This window comes from Podarcis filfolensis (assembly GCF_964270895.1).
Source record: "Podarcis filfolensis genome assembly, chromosome: 6".
Classification (NCBI taxonomy): domain Eukaryota; kingdom Metazoa; phylum Chordata; class Lepidosauria; order Squamata; family Lacertidae; genus Podarcis; species Podarcis filfolensis.
Window position 1 is genome coordinate 41625712 of NC_139609.1, and position 13475 is coordinate 41639186.

The window sequence follows — 13475 nt, forward strand, 5'->3', positions numbered from 1 at the left end:
AAAACTCTGTGAATAGTGCTTCATTTTCTGTGATCACACTAAAGGTATTGCAAAATAACTTTACTCAGAATAATTATCCCAAAATATCTGATACTAATTTCTAAAAGCTGTTCACAAAACTTTTGATGAGTTAATTTCAACAGATGTTCAATTTGTTAACTTTTAAGTCAAGCACATTTTTTTAATAGCTGACTCAAATGTGCCCTGTACATCATTTGGAACCTTTGGGAATGAAATTATTTTTGTGAAGATTGACTTCCTGATTTAAGCAGCTGAAGGCCAAACTAAACTTTATGCTGCATGTGTAGCATGCAGTCATGGCTGTGCTCTTTCATTGCAGTATTTAATTTCGGGTTATATGGTGGGGTGGGTGGGAGATTGTCATCGGAACCACAGTCTGTAGGCATCCTGAGGAAAATCAGGCCCACTGCATATTTATAAGTCTTAGGGGAAATGATAATAATAATAGTAACAACAACAACAACAACAACAACAACAACAACAACAACATATTACTTATACCCCACCCATCTGGCAGGGCTTCCCCAGCCACTGTAGGCGGCTCCCAACAGAATATTAAAAATATGATAAAACATCAAATATTTAAAAACTTCCCTAAACAGGGCTGCCTTCAGATGTCTTCTAAAAGTCAGATAGTTGTTTACTTCCTTGACATCTGATGGGAGGGTGTTCCACAGGGCGGGTGCCACTACCGAGAAGGCCCTCTGCGTGCTTCCCTGTAACCTCACTTCTCACAATGAGGGAACCGCCAGAAGACCCTCAGAGCTGAATCTCAGTGAACGATGGGGGTGGAGATGCTCCCATTGTCTCTGAGTTGTCCTGGGTCTTCTGCAAGTAAACCAGAATTCCTTTTCCCCCTTTCCCCCCTTTTTTTGCATACTTCTTGAAATATGGCAACCCTAACTAACCCACACACAAAGTATTTTTTCCCTCCCACATACACACAACTTTCAACTTACAAAGGGTTACATTCTAAAAATAATAATAATAAAAGGAAGACAAAGCCATCCAACTATTTGTGGCCATGCCAGAGGAAGAGGGAGACGCCTTGAAAAAGGCTTGTCTTATTCATACAACACTAAGTTGTGGTTTAGCTCCACATAATGTCTGTACCAGCTTAGAAAGCTGGCATCTATGTCTTCAGTGGGTTTGAAAGCTCTGACTTTGAGTATGTTCAAATTCATGTAAAAAACTACCTCTTGGTATTTATTCCTCCTCCCCTGGTTCTCTCTGGAGATGACTCTTTGTGACTGGGTAAGCTTCACTTCTCCCCAGCACAGCTACACTTTAGTAGACATTTAACAGACTTAATTACAACATACTCTGATCTTAGCTGTGTACTTTGCCCCCTCTCATTCCTTAGTCTCTATTTCGTTTTGTAAAAACAGAATCCAGAGCTTCGAAAGACGGGAGAAAATCCCTTCAGCTTGTCACAATAAGTCGCAACAGCGTAGCATTGGTAACGTACAAAGTTATCTTTCCTTTGTTAGTTATTTCAGTGTACAGGAGGTTGGAAAATGGGAGTTTTCATTTACCAAGCATAATACCAGTACTTTAAGACAGTGTTTCAAAGACTATGTATTCTAATAATTATCTTACTGAAAGCATGTTAAAGTTCACAGAGCTACTTCAGGACTAAACCAGGTTTGTAGATAATGCAGTGTACGCATAGGGTGCATGGTTTGGTTTGTGGTGGATGTGCTCATGAACAAGGCTTTTTAAATTGTTATATAGACAATTGCCTAGCTGGGTGCATTTGGAGGGTGAGTAGTACAGGAAGTGCAGGTAGCAGAAGCTGGCAAGCTACATTGGAAGCAACCTTGCAGGATGATATCTGGGCAGCCTCAAAGAGGTAGACAGACAGGGAATGCAGAGATAATTTGGCAGCAGGAGCAAAGCTCAGTTGTAAAGCTTCCTTGGAAGAGTACCCTCACCCAGTGAATAGTTTGTGTCTTCATAAGAAGCTCTAACTTACATTTTGAGACTCTGTAACCAATCCCTTAACCCTGCTGACACGGAGGTCAGCCACAAATCATTCCCAATCACAGACAGATGAACCCCATCAAGCCTGTAAAGGGACGCATCACGGAAGGTAATGCCCGGGTGATGGATCACCATCCCACCCAAGGCCAGAACCTTCTTGGCCACTGCGCTCTGCACACGCCTCCTGGCCCTCTCAGTGGCAGCTGGGCATCGGCTACCACACCACACACGTCGCTGCAACAGCTGCGACCAAATTTTTTTGAGTCCAGGAAGAGCTGCCTTCAACTCTTCCAAGTCCTCCTGCATGCGGGTCCACAGGCTCAAGCTGGGAGCTTCCAGTAAATTGTTGTCACCCAGCTGCACCACCATCGCCGCAGGTGTGCCTTCCGCAGACACCTTCACCCGCACCATCGGGAGAAGCTCCTCCCAACGCATTCCTTGTATGGACACCAAGGAGACACACACGTGGCCGAGGAGTCTGAGCCTGCGTCCGAATCCAGACTCCGCTGCCCTCCTGCTGGCCCAGTGGACAATGCTGTGCCCGACTCTCCAGACGTGCAGGGCAGGCGGACCTAGGAATGAACAAAACAACATTAATAACTGCACCTCAGCGCCGAATCCAAACATAACCCCTGTATACCTCATATTTCCAGTGGCCCAGATCCTTGATCCTGTCGACGGACAGACCCCAGTGCGCAGCAGTAGTAGCTGCACCAATATGAAAGGAATGAGGTGCATTGCGCATTACTGCAGCAAATTGATGCCTCCTTAACAGGGACCCAGCCTCGTGAACCAGGAAGGGACTGTCCCCAAGCGGGTGAAGTGACAAATATCTCTTGGCATCCTTTACTGGACAACCCAGAACTGTGTCTGAATCATCATCAGAGGTCTGAGAAAACGTACCAGTAGAAGAGGAGGAATCGCCATCTCTCCACCTCTTGGCCCTGCATTTGGAGCGATGACTCCTCTGCCACTTGCCACCAGTTGAAGGGACTCTAGGCACCGGGAGATCCTCCTCCAAAGACTGGACACTGAGTGCCTCCCTCGAAGGAACAGACCGAACTAAAAACATGTGAGGAGCTTGGCTGGGAGAACATTCCCCTTCCCACATGCTGTGCAGGCTGAAGCCCTGAACTCCCCGAACCTGGGGGTGCCGACTGCGAACGAGGCAGCCCTGACCGAAAGGCCTGCTGCACCATAGCACCCATGCTCCTAGGATGACCCCTAGGACTAGCTGGGACTGGTACTCTGGAAGGCTGAAATTGAGACAGCAAAGCCTCAGAAGGATCATAAACCTCACTCCCTTCACTCACATCCAAAGGACCATGAGCCTCAAAAACAGTAGAGGACGTGGAGGGGCCAGGCTGAGCATCAGGCTGCCTCCCAAACTGCTGAGCCAGTGACTCAAGTTCTGTATTAAAGCGAGTCATGGCAGCAGGGTCTGAGCCAATATTGGCCATAATTGCACTTAAGCGATCCAGCGTAGGCTGATGAACCACATGGGCTGGCACAGAATGCAGTGACTGAGAGGGACCCCTAATGACCCTAGTAGAAGGGAGAGCAGGATTGAGATTCCTTTTAATAGGCATCACGATCCTTTTGTCTTGTGTAGGGAATGCTAATTACAAATACACAAAAAGACCCAGGCCTTTAAAATGGCACTCCCGCCTCAAAAAGGTGGGGCTCCCGCCAATGCAAAATGGCGCTCCTGCCAAAACTAGTCAGGAAGAACCAGACCCTGTAACCTAAAATGGCGGCTGGAACAAAACAGAGGTTTTTCCCGCCCTTAACAAATACACGACCCAGCTAAAATGAAAGGGAGCACAATAAAGGCAGGGAGAGGGAACTCTCGCTGCTATGAAACCAATCAAAGGACTTAACGACAGGGCTAAAGGAGCGACAAACGCACTTGCCCACAGTCGTGTATTAGGCACAAGGCTGCTACTGCAGCCAGAAAAACCAACCACCAAAATGAAAGGGGAGAGCAGCGGCAAGCTCCACAACAGGAGTGCCCGGGGGCTGGAGCCCCAGAGGGGCAAAGCCCCGTTAAGAGGAAGGGAAAGGGAAGGAAAGGGGGAGAGAACAACTCAAAAGGAAGAATAAAAAGTAATAACCAAAAAGGGGGAATAAAAAACAGAAAGAAATCACCCAGATGATCTATCAAAAGTAAGTCTCTCGGCCGCACAGAGGACACGCTGTTAGCTTGTTCCAAATGCATGAGCCAAAAGAGGAAGCTCTGGGTCACATGCATGGGTATATATAGGTCCCTCGATCTGTTTGGACTGCGCCCCATTGGTCAGATGGGGCCCAACATCAAGGCACCTACCAATTGGAGGGTGTGGCTAACCAATCAAACCCACCCACAACAGAGGGGGTCAGTCTCCAGGTCTCACCGCAAAACGTGCCCTCTTTTAGGAAGGACACGATTTGTTGTTTTCTACTCTACAAAGTTTGAGAAGACTTCGTGTACTTTTGTTTTTCATCATAATATAACCATTTTTTGATTTTTGTTTTTATTGATGTGTTTTTGCTTTTGTACATTACTGTTGTAGAAATCTGTAAAAATTGTGTTGTTTTTTTTAAGAAGCTCCTTTCAAAAAGATAGATAGGATTTGGGGATTTTAAATCACAGTAGCAGCTGGACTTCATTGTATCATCAAACACATGACAAAAATCTATGAAGAATAATTCTGGTGTGTATAAATAAATTATATGTCTCAGCTAAAATATAACTTGGTGCATCTTGCTCTGTTGCTTTGCAGTTTGTCAAAGAATATAGTGTAAGAAAATGGTGGAAAGTTCTCTTCCTTTGATATTATGTTTCATATCCAACAGGCATGACAGATAAATGATTCAAGTAATTTGGTCATTTCCAATTATATAACAATAGTAAGTGAATATACAGTAGGATCCCACATGCTGATTTTGCTTATGTGATCACAGCTTTATGTGGATCACCAATAAATGAATAGAAAGGGAGCAGGATATTCTTGCTCTGGAGGCTCTTGTGGGACTGTCCAAGAATTTGCAAGATCTCAGATGGTGGGAGTGGTTCTGGGGGGTCATTCTGACTTTGCACAATTTTGCATTTATGTGCAACCATCTGGAAACATAACCCTTGTGTCAGTTGTGGTCACACTATGTTAAAATACAGAATTGGCCAAAGAAGAAGAAAACAAATGAGCAATTGTACCAGCACCCGCTATAAATTACAAGTAGCTTATTTCCTCATGTGTATAAAACTATGACTACATTTGCACATAGCAGTATTTTAGAGTTAGAGAGCAAATCGATTTACTTCAGGTTCCCAAATGTTTCATTGTTTTCTGCATTGGGCCAATGCAATGCAGCTGAGGGTTTGATGTATTTGGTTATGAAAGGGGCCTTGTGCGATATCTCCAAACTTAACCTATTCAGAGATTAAATCTATACCTGTTCACAGGCTTGCTGTGATGATAAATGAATTAAGAATTGAAAGCACTTTGTATGTATACTGAAAAGTGCTATTATTAATGGTATTTCTCTCACTGATCACATAGTATGGCTAGTTAAGCCTGTCTGCAGATCTAGGTTACATGACTGACAATCTGTGTGGAATTAAGATAATCACGCATATTACAAATTACAATAAATAGGTCAGATGCTCTTGGTGGACTGTACTCTCATCTTCATCTAATTGTTTTTCTTTTAAAAAAATGAGTAACTATGCATATTCCCAGAGCTTAGGTCAGATGACTTTTTTCTATATAGAAGGAAAGAAATACATAGCAGATGTGCCTGAAGTACACAGAATCCCAAGAGGCCATGGGAAGTGAATTTTTTTTCTTATGCTTGCTGATTGCTAAGAGAGTTACTGTGACATTGGAAAACTGAAAATGGTCCATCTGTGAAGGATTTTTTCCCACAGAAATAATATCAATGTATTTTAGAGGAATTAGGTGGGGAAGAATAAGGACATATTTTGGAAGACTAGGACCTCAGTTTAATTTAACTGTGATTATGAGGACAGTATAGGGATGCGGGTGGCGCTGTGGGTTAAACCACAGAGCCTAGGATTTGCTGATCAGAAGGTCGGCGGTTCGAATCCCCATGATGGGGTGAGCTCCCATTGTTCTGTCCCTGCTCCTGCCAACCTAGCAGTTCGAAAGCACGTCAAAGTGCAAGTAGATAAATAGGTACCGCTCCGGCGGGAAGGTAAACGGTGTTTCTGTGCACTGCTCTGGTTCGCCAGAAGCGGCTTAGTCATGCTGGCCTCATGACCCGGAAGCTGTCTGTGGACAAACGCCGGCTCCCTCGGCCTATAGAGCGAGATGAGCGCCGCAACCCCAGAGTCGGCCACGACTGGACCTAATGGTCAGGGGTCCCTTTACCCTTTACCTTTATGAGGACAGTGACATGTATAAGTGCATCATAATCATACTTTATCTGCTTAATATACTGTGTTGTGAATGAGACAGTGTTGTGTACTTATAAGCACATAGATTACTGATTGGATTACTGTCATGCTTTATACATGGGGCTGCCTCTGAAGATGTGCTGGAAACTTCAGATGGTGCAATGGCCAGATTGCTCCCCAGAACAAGAGTGTCTGAGCATATAATGCCAATCCTGGCCTGACTGCACTGACTGCCAGTTAGTTTCCAGGCCTAAGTTAAAGTGCTGGTGTTAACCTATAAAGCCGTCTCAGTACCTCAAGGACCGCCTCTCCCCATAAAAACCAAACTGGACCCTGTGCTTGTCATCTGAGGCCCTTCTTTATGTCCTCTCTCCTCAAGATGTTCGATGGGTGGCAGCAAGAGAAGGGGCCATTTCTCTGGTGACTTCCCAACAGTGGAACGCTTTCCCCAAAGAGGCTTGCTAGGTACCATCATGTCATGCCTTTAGGCACCAAGCAAAACCATTCTTCTTTATTAAGGTCTATGGCCCTTCAATAATCTATGGCCTGTTAAAGCGGGGGGTAAAGCAATGGACTGTTATCATGATTATTTTATTATCGCAGTGTCTGTTGTTAAGCTTTCTATTGAGCTTTCAATGCGTTTTTATTACTGATGCTCTGTAAAATGTGTTCTTAATATTGTACACTGCCCTGGGATCTCTTGATAAAGGGTGGTATATAAACCAAATAAACAAATAAATAGATTGACCCAGAATTTGTACCCAGGCTCTTCTTTTCAGAGCCTCCCTCCTCCTATTTCCTGGCTCCATCATAATTTTGACTGTTGTCCCAGTCCAGTAAGAGAGGTCCACACATTGAAGTTGGGCTCCAATCATCACATACTACTGCATTCTGTTGTGTGGATGTCAAATGCTGTGCCAGGAGGCACCTGATGCACATAGATCAAACGGAGGTGTGCATCTGAGCATGCACGTGCATTGCATTGTATACTGTGGATAGAGCGTGTCTGTGTAAATTTGTTTTGTGCTGTGAATGACAGTCAGTATTTATTTTTTATTTAGGGCCAGTACTTGCAGTTTTTATCTGTTTGTAAGCAGTCATGTGCTGCAACACTTCATTGAATGTAGCCATCTCTTTATTAGGATCTATGTCTACAGTTACAGTGGTACCTCAGGTTAAGTACTTAATTCGTTCCGGAGGTCCGTTCTTAACCTGAAACTGTTCTTAACCTGAAGCACCACTTTCGCTAATGGGGCCTCCTGCTGCCGCCACGCCGCCGGACCACAATTTCTGTTCTCATCCTGAAGCAAAGTTCTTAACCTGAGGTAGCGGAGTCTGTAACCTGAAGCATATGTAACCTGAAGTGTATGTATCCCGAGGTACCACTGTACATGTGTAGTGGATGACATGATGGGACACCACTGCTCCCCTGACCTCCAGTGGGTCACATTGCTGCTGCTTATCAGGAGGTAGTGGGGAGGGGAGAGGTCGGTGCCATACAAAGACCCTGGTTGGGAACAGCAGATTGTACCCACTATTGTATTTGGACTATGCATTAATGGGACTGTGCAAACAGTGGGCTCCCAGAGAGGAGCTTATGGCTGCTTTGCTCCTTCCATGTCCTTTTCACTGACATTGTGTTGCTGATCTGAGCCAGGGTTTGGCTTAGCATGCTGTTCCAACCTGGGCTCAACCTGGATTAAGCTCTCACCTTGTTATTCAGTGCAGCTTGGGATGGGTGAGGATAGACTTTCATCATGGGCATGAGTTTGAACAACATCCAAATCAAATTTTGGCTCACCTCAGTATGGTGCAGGAATAAAATAGACTGGGGAGAGGCAAAGCAACAGTAAACTATTCCCCAGGAACTCACGTGTTTGTGTGGTGCTGGTGAAGTGCTGTGTAAACCAGGCCTACCCCCCTTTAAACTAACCACACTTTTAAGTGTACAGTACGTGAAACTCTCCAAAATAGACTGTTTCTGCAGGAACTGTAAGGTCCGTTCCCCCAATTTTCCTGCAGTACAGTAATTAGAATTGTTGATGCACCAGGTCAAAAGCAGCACGCTGTTTTGATTCTTGTCATTGAGCGTTGAGTACTTCAACTCTAGCGTTTAATTGACTCACCAAACACAACTTTGTTCCTTGACTGGCTTCTTTTCAATTGTTTGTGTGCTTCTTCTTTCTCCTTGTTCCCAGAGAAAACATATAAACTGAATTTTCTATATTTGCACCAGTTCTATCTGGGGCACCAGTTGATAGAAAAGTCCTATTGTACATGTGTAATATAGGACATACAATATTTTCCTTGTGTTGTGTTATTTTCTAGCCAGGAGAGTTTAGGTGGGGGTCACTATTGATGCATTTTGGGCAAGGAGGTATAAATGTATTTCTAGTTTACTAACTCTTCTTAACCCAAGTGATAGCTGTGTGTTAGCTCATTAATGCTCAAAATATTACAGGCCACAAAACTATTTTCTCCTGTCTAGTCTGCTTTTGTTCAAATAAAATCAAAAGTGCGTCTTGTAGCCCAAGCTATGAAAACTGTAAAATGCTTATTTAGTGCAAATGCCAAATGATTCATAAAATAAAAATATTTCTAGAAATGTGGTGGAAAAATAAACTTGAAGCCTTTAATCAGTTGTGCAGAGCAAATAGTAATACAACTGCTGCTAGTACTTTAACTGTATTTAATTGGGTTTTTGAATGTTTACTTCATTAATTCCTAGGTATTATATCATCATAAGATGCATTCAGGGTATAAGCTCTGTACTTCTCTTAGAATTAAAAGCCAATTAATTCAGAAATTGTTTGCATTGCTCCTTTGTGCACTCAGAAAGAGAATGGAAATCTTCTCATGTTTGTTAAAATAAGAAGATTGCATATAATCTGCAGGAAAATCTAAGTCATGGGGACACTTTTGTAATAAATAATAGTGTGGTGTAACACAAGAGCTGAAATGTTATGGAGGAGAAACAACATTTTAAAACTAATTATGTGATTGTGGTTCTTAAACTACAGTGAGAATAACAGAAGAGCAGAAATGGTATCTCATTGATAAAACGTGCTCCTTCCTCCCCCCTTTGGAAAAGAAATTAAACAATGACCTAGATTGGCAGAGACAATGAAAGCTGTGGCTCTGAATAGCAGCCTGCTTGCCATTCTGATTTGGATATCAAAACAGATGAAATGTGGAAAATATGTAAGCGTTTTTCTATCATGACCCATGCAAAGACCTACAGTTGGAAGGAAAAAAAGCATTGTTGCACGACCTTATTCTGACCCCCGCTTTACAGATGTCAAGACCTTGCTTTCATATGCACTGTTTAGAGGATAATAGGGCGTGACATTGGCTTTTAAATAAATTTGTGTGGGAGCATGTCCATAAGAATTGTAAACCAGTTCACAGGAAGTTCTTCTATGCATGTTTCATTGAGGTTCGTGAAAGATGAGCTACCCTGGCTTGATTTTGATTTTGGACCCCAAACCCACTCCGAATAGGTTTGCCCCTTCAATTCTCCGTTTCAGAATTCAGATTTTATTGCTTTGGTGATAGTGACATTACCCATGGCACCCACACTGGTCCCTGGACCACACCCCACATACTCTTCTCCTTTGTTTTTTACTAATTAGGTGGTGTTTGTAGTAACATCACCACCATTATCAAACATGTCCGCAATGAAACAATTTAAAAGCAATTGTAAAACAGTTACAGTTAAGCTCTCATCCACTGATATCAGGGTTGCCAAGAAGCGTGTCTAAAATTCCTCAAATGCCTGGATGTTTATTTTGTCCTGGCTTGAGGTCAGAAAACCAGGTGTGCAATGCCACCCTGCTGATCACTGCTGGTGTACAGTGCTTTGGATGCTAAATATGGTGCAGGTAAAGGTAAAGGACCCTTGACAGTTAAGTCCAGTCGCAGACGACTCTGCGGTTGCTGCGCTCATCTTGCTTTACAGGCCGAGGGAGCTGGCGTTTGTCCGCAGACAGTTTTTCTGGGTCATGTGGCCAGCATGACTAAGCTGCTTCTGGCGCAACAGAACACCGAAAGCAAAGCAGCGCACAGAAACGCCGTTTACCTTTCCACTGGAGCGGTACCTATTTATCTACTTGCACTTTGACATGCTTTCAAAATGCTAGGTTGGCAGGAGCTGGGACCGAGCAAAGGGAGCTCACCCTGTTGCGGGGATTCGAACCGACAACCTGATTGGCAAGCTCAAGAGGCTCAGTGGTTTAGACCACAGCGCCACCCACGTCCCTACCCCACGTCTAGTGCTACTTGTACCTAAGATGCTGGTATCTATGCTCATCACAGTGTCTCAGTTGCAAGGATAGTTTGGAAATGTAGATTCCAGGGTATCTAATAAGGACAAGGGAAGCATGAAAAACTATATTGGTCATAGTTCTTGGTGGCTGGGGTGTTCCCACTGTACCATTCCAGACATCATGGGAAGTTTTAAATTTTGAGCTGAAGAGGGAAATTTTTGCAGGGGTGGGTGTGCGCGCAGAGGGATTGCTGATCAGTTTGTAGTGCAGTCAAGCACTGTAAGATGAACAAGTTCATATTCTGAGTCAAGTTATTGTGAGCTTTGGTTCTGTATATATCTGAACTTCATGGCAGATAGATGCAAATGAGGACACATGATCTCACATTGCCAGCATTTACCATATTTCAATGGAGATAGTGCAAAAGTTCTTGGAGTGTGTCTATATTTGTTTTCAAGATTTTATTATTTGAAAGAACCCAGTGGAAGTATGTTTTGCCATAACATCTCTTAAGCATATTTTCTAAATGGCAAACAATATCAGAGCATCACAGTTGTATTGCTGTCTTTGATATAAACCCTTAAAAGTATGTTGAACTCCAGTGGTGTTTCAGTAGTTGTCATTTTCCTCCCCTGCTTTTTTGACAACACTTCTTTTTGCTTTAGGCTAGGGCTATACGTGTTCTACAAAGTAATCCTGATCAGTATATTTTTGTTTTAATCAACCTTTCTCCCCGCACCCCAGCCCCCAGAAATTGAGGTTATTTATATTGTGTTTAAACAGCTACTCCTGTGAAACAGTTCCATTGTCATTATCTGAATGAGAGACCCATTAAGTGAATGCTGTGTAGCTGACAGCTCCTTAAAAAGAAATAATATGCCATGATAATTAAAGGGGAAAAGCTTCCGCTTCTGTTGAAAGAACTTGAAAGACAAAGCACTGGATCCAGGCTGGGAGGGTTGTTGAAAGCATCCTTCCCCTTGTCAATCTTGTTGTACAGCTTAATAAAGCATAGACAGGACTTAATCAAAAGGAAAAAGGCCTTCTCCACCCAAGCTCAAGATAAACTATGATTGTCAATGTCACTTTCCCTTAAGAAAACCAGTAATAAAAAAGCTACTTTCAGTAACAAGTCTGAATTTTATAGTTTTATAGCAATATACTAGTACAACTATTTTATGTAGGTGTTCTAAATTTTCATTACACTTTTGCAATCCTGATTGTTTTCACACACATAATATTAATTGTATGAGTTAGTATTAGTATGGGTTAGTATTATACCTATTTTACAGATGTGAGGGCTGAGTGTTTGAGGCAAGTTCCCTAATGTTGCCTACAATCCTTGGCAGTGAAAGGACTTAAACAATTCTGATGTGAACAGCTTTTTCTCACAATACATTCCTGGGGGTGTACCGTCTAAATTTCATTTGAGAAATATGTTCTGGTAAACTAAGAATGTGCCCAGAATTTCCCTTGCCCAAATTTATTATTGGAGTTTTCTCATCTTGTTTTTCTGAAGCTGAATTCTCCATTGTTCTGTTAAAAATAAATAACCCAACAACCCTTAAAATTATACAGCATGATCTGCAAGTGCGGTTTGCTTTATCTTTCATTTCCCTTCTCAACAATACTTGTTGCCCAGATTCTGAGGACTTATTGTTACAGGCACCCTATATGTAATCATGGGCATACTCTTCAAATTTAGGGCAACTTCTTGGCCAACTTTGTTATTGTAACCTTGCATCTAAATTTTGAAAGGTTGTCCTTCAGACATGTTTTTCTGATTTGTCCCAACTCAGGACCTTGTACAAAGTCATGAAAAAGTTTGACAATATGTCAGTTTTATCATTTCAAGTGACATCCTTAACAAGTATCAAGACTAATATCAAGTGCTGCTTACACATTTGATCTTCCTTAGTTTCTCTTCCTGCACAAAATATTTATTTAGACAAATAACATGGTTATGGCCTGATTCCTTGAAAGGGATCTATTTGCTGACATACCATTTTTGCAGCTTTTCTACAGTCGTCTTTTCAGCATGTTATTTCTTGCCTAGTAATTCCATTTTCTGCTGTTCATGTCAGGGAGCGAAAGCTGTGATGGAGTAAGAACTTATTTCAAGAATGATCCCTAAATATTCCACTTACATGTTTTGGCAGAAATTTGCTTCCAAATGTTTTCTGGGTGCTAGTATTGCTTTTGTTCAGCTTCCTTCATCCACATAGATTAGAATGTTCTTCCCCATCACAACCCTTTCCCCCATACATATAGACAAGTTTTAAGCCTTCATCTTATCCAGACCAAACTTTCTTTTATGGCTTCTAAATAGTTTTGACTAATTAGAAATGCTGTTCTTGTAAAGGTTTTCATAAGCAGTTAGAGCCTTTCTTCATTTCATAGATTAAATTTCAATTTTTCCATTCAGAAAGGTAATTTACAGCTCATCTGAAGCATCAACTATTTTAGAAATTGGTCGGTTTGATTTTGGGTTGTTTATGTGTTATTTTGGAAGTTTGATTTATTTATTTGGGTTTCTGGGAGAGGAGGCAGAAACTTTATACTTTTAAATCAATTGAGCACACTTTGAAGATCTGTCCTTGAAAGTTGCATAATTCACATACAGATCTGAAGAGCTCATTAAGAAGAACCATACATAAACCCTGACACACTAAAGGAATATTAAATCAATTCAAATTGTGCATAGCCATGTAGTGTTATTGAAGCATTTCAAAATGTTGAAAGAGCCTGGATTTGAAAAGGGCAAGTGGTTTTATAGACTTAGCTTCAATAAGTGATTTAAATTGTCAAAT

The 13475-nt window shown here is 42.2% G+C and overlaps 1 protein-coding gene across 8 annotated transcripts in view; it reads left to right on the top strand.

The window, feature by feature from the left end:
* Positions 1-13475, top strand: part of DAB1 (DAB adaptor protein 1) — a 639464-nt gene that overhangs the window by 488475 nt on the left and 137514 nt on the right. For 2 of the 8 annotated variants that reach the window (XM_083619368.1, XM_083619369.1), the window contains exon 1: positions 1399-1480. The exons of 5 other annotated variants lie outside the window; for them this stretch is intronic. The gene's annotated coding sequence lies outside the window, so the exon portion shown is untranslated. Of the gene's footprint in view, positions 1-1334; positions 1481-13475 lie in introns of those variants that run through there. One more of the 8 variants, XM_083619370.1, reaches the window with a different exon arrangement.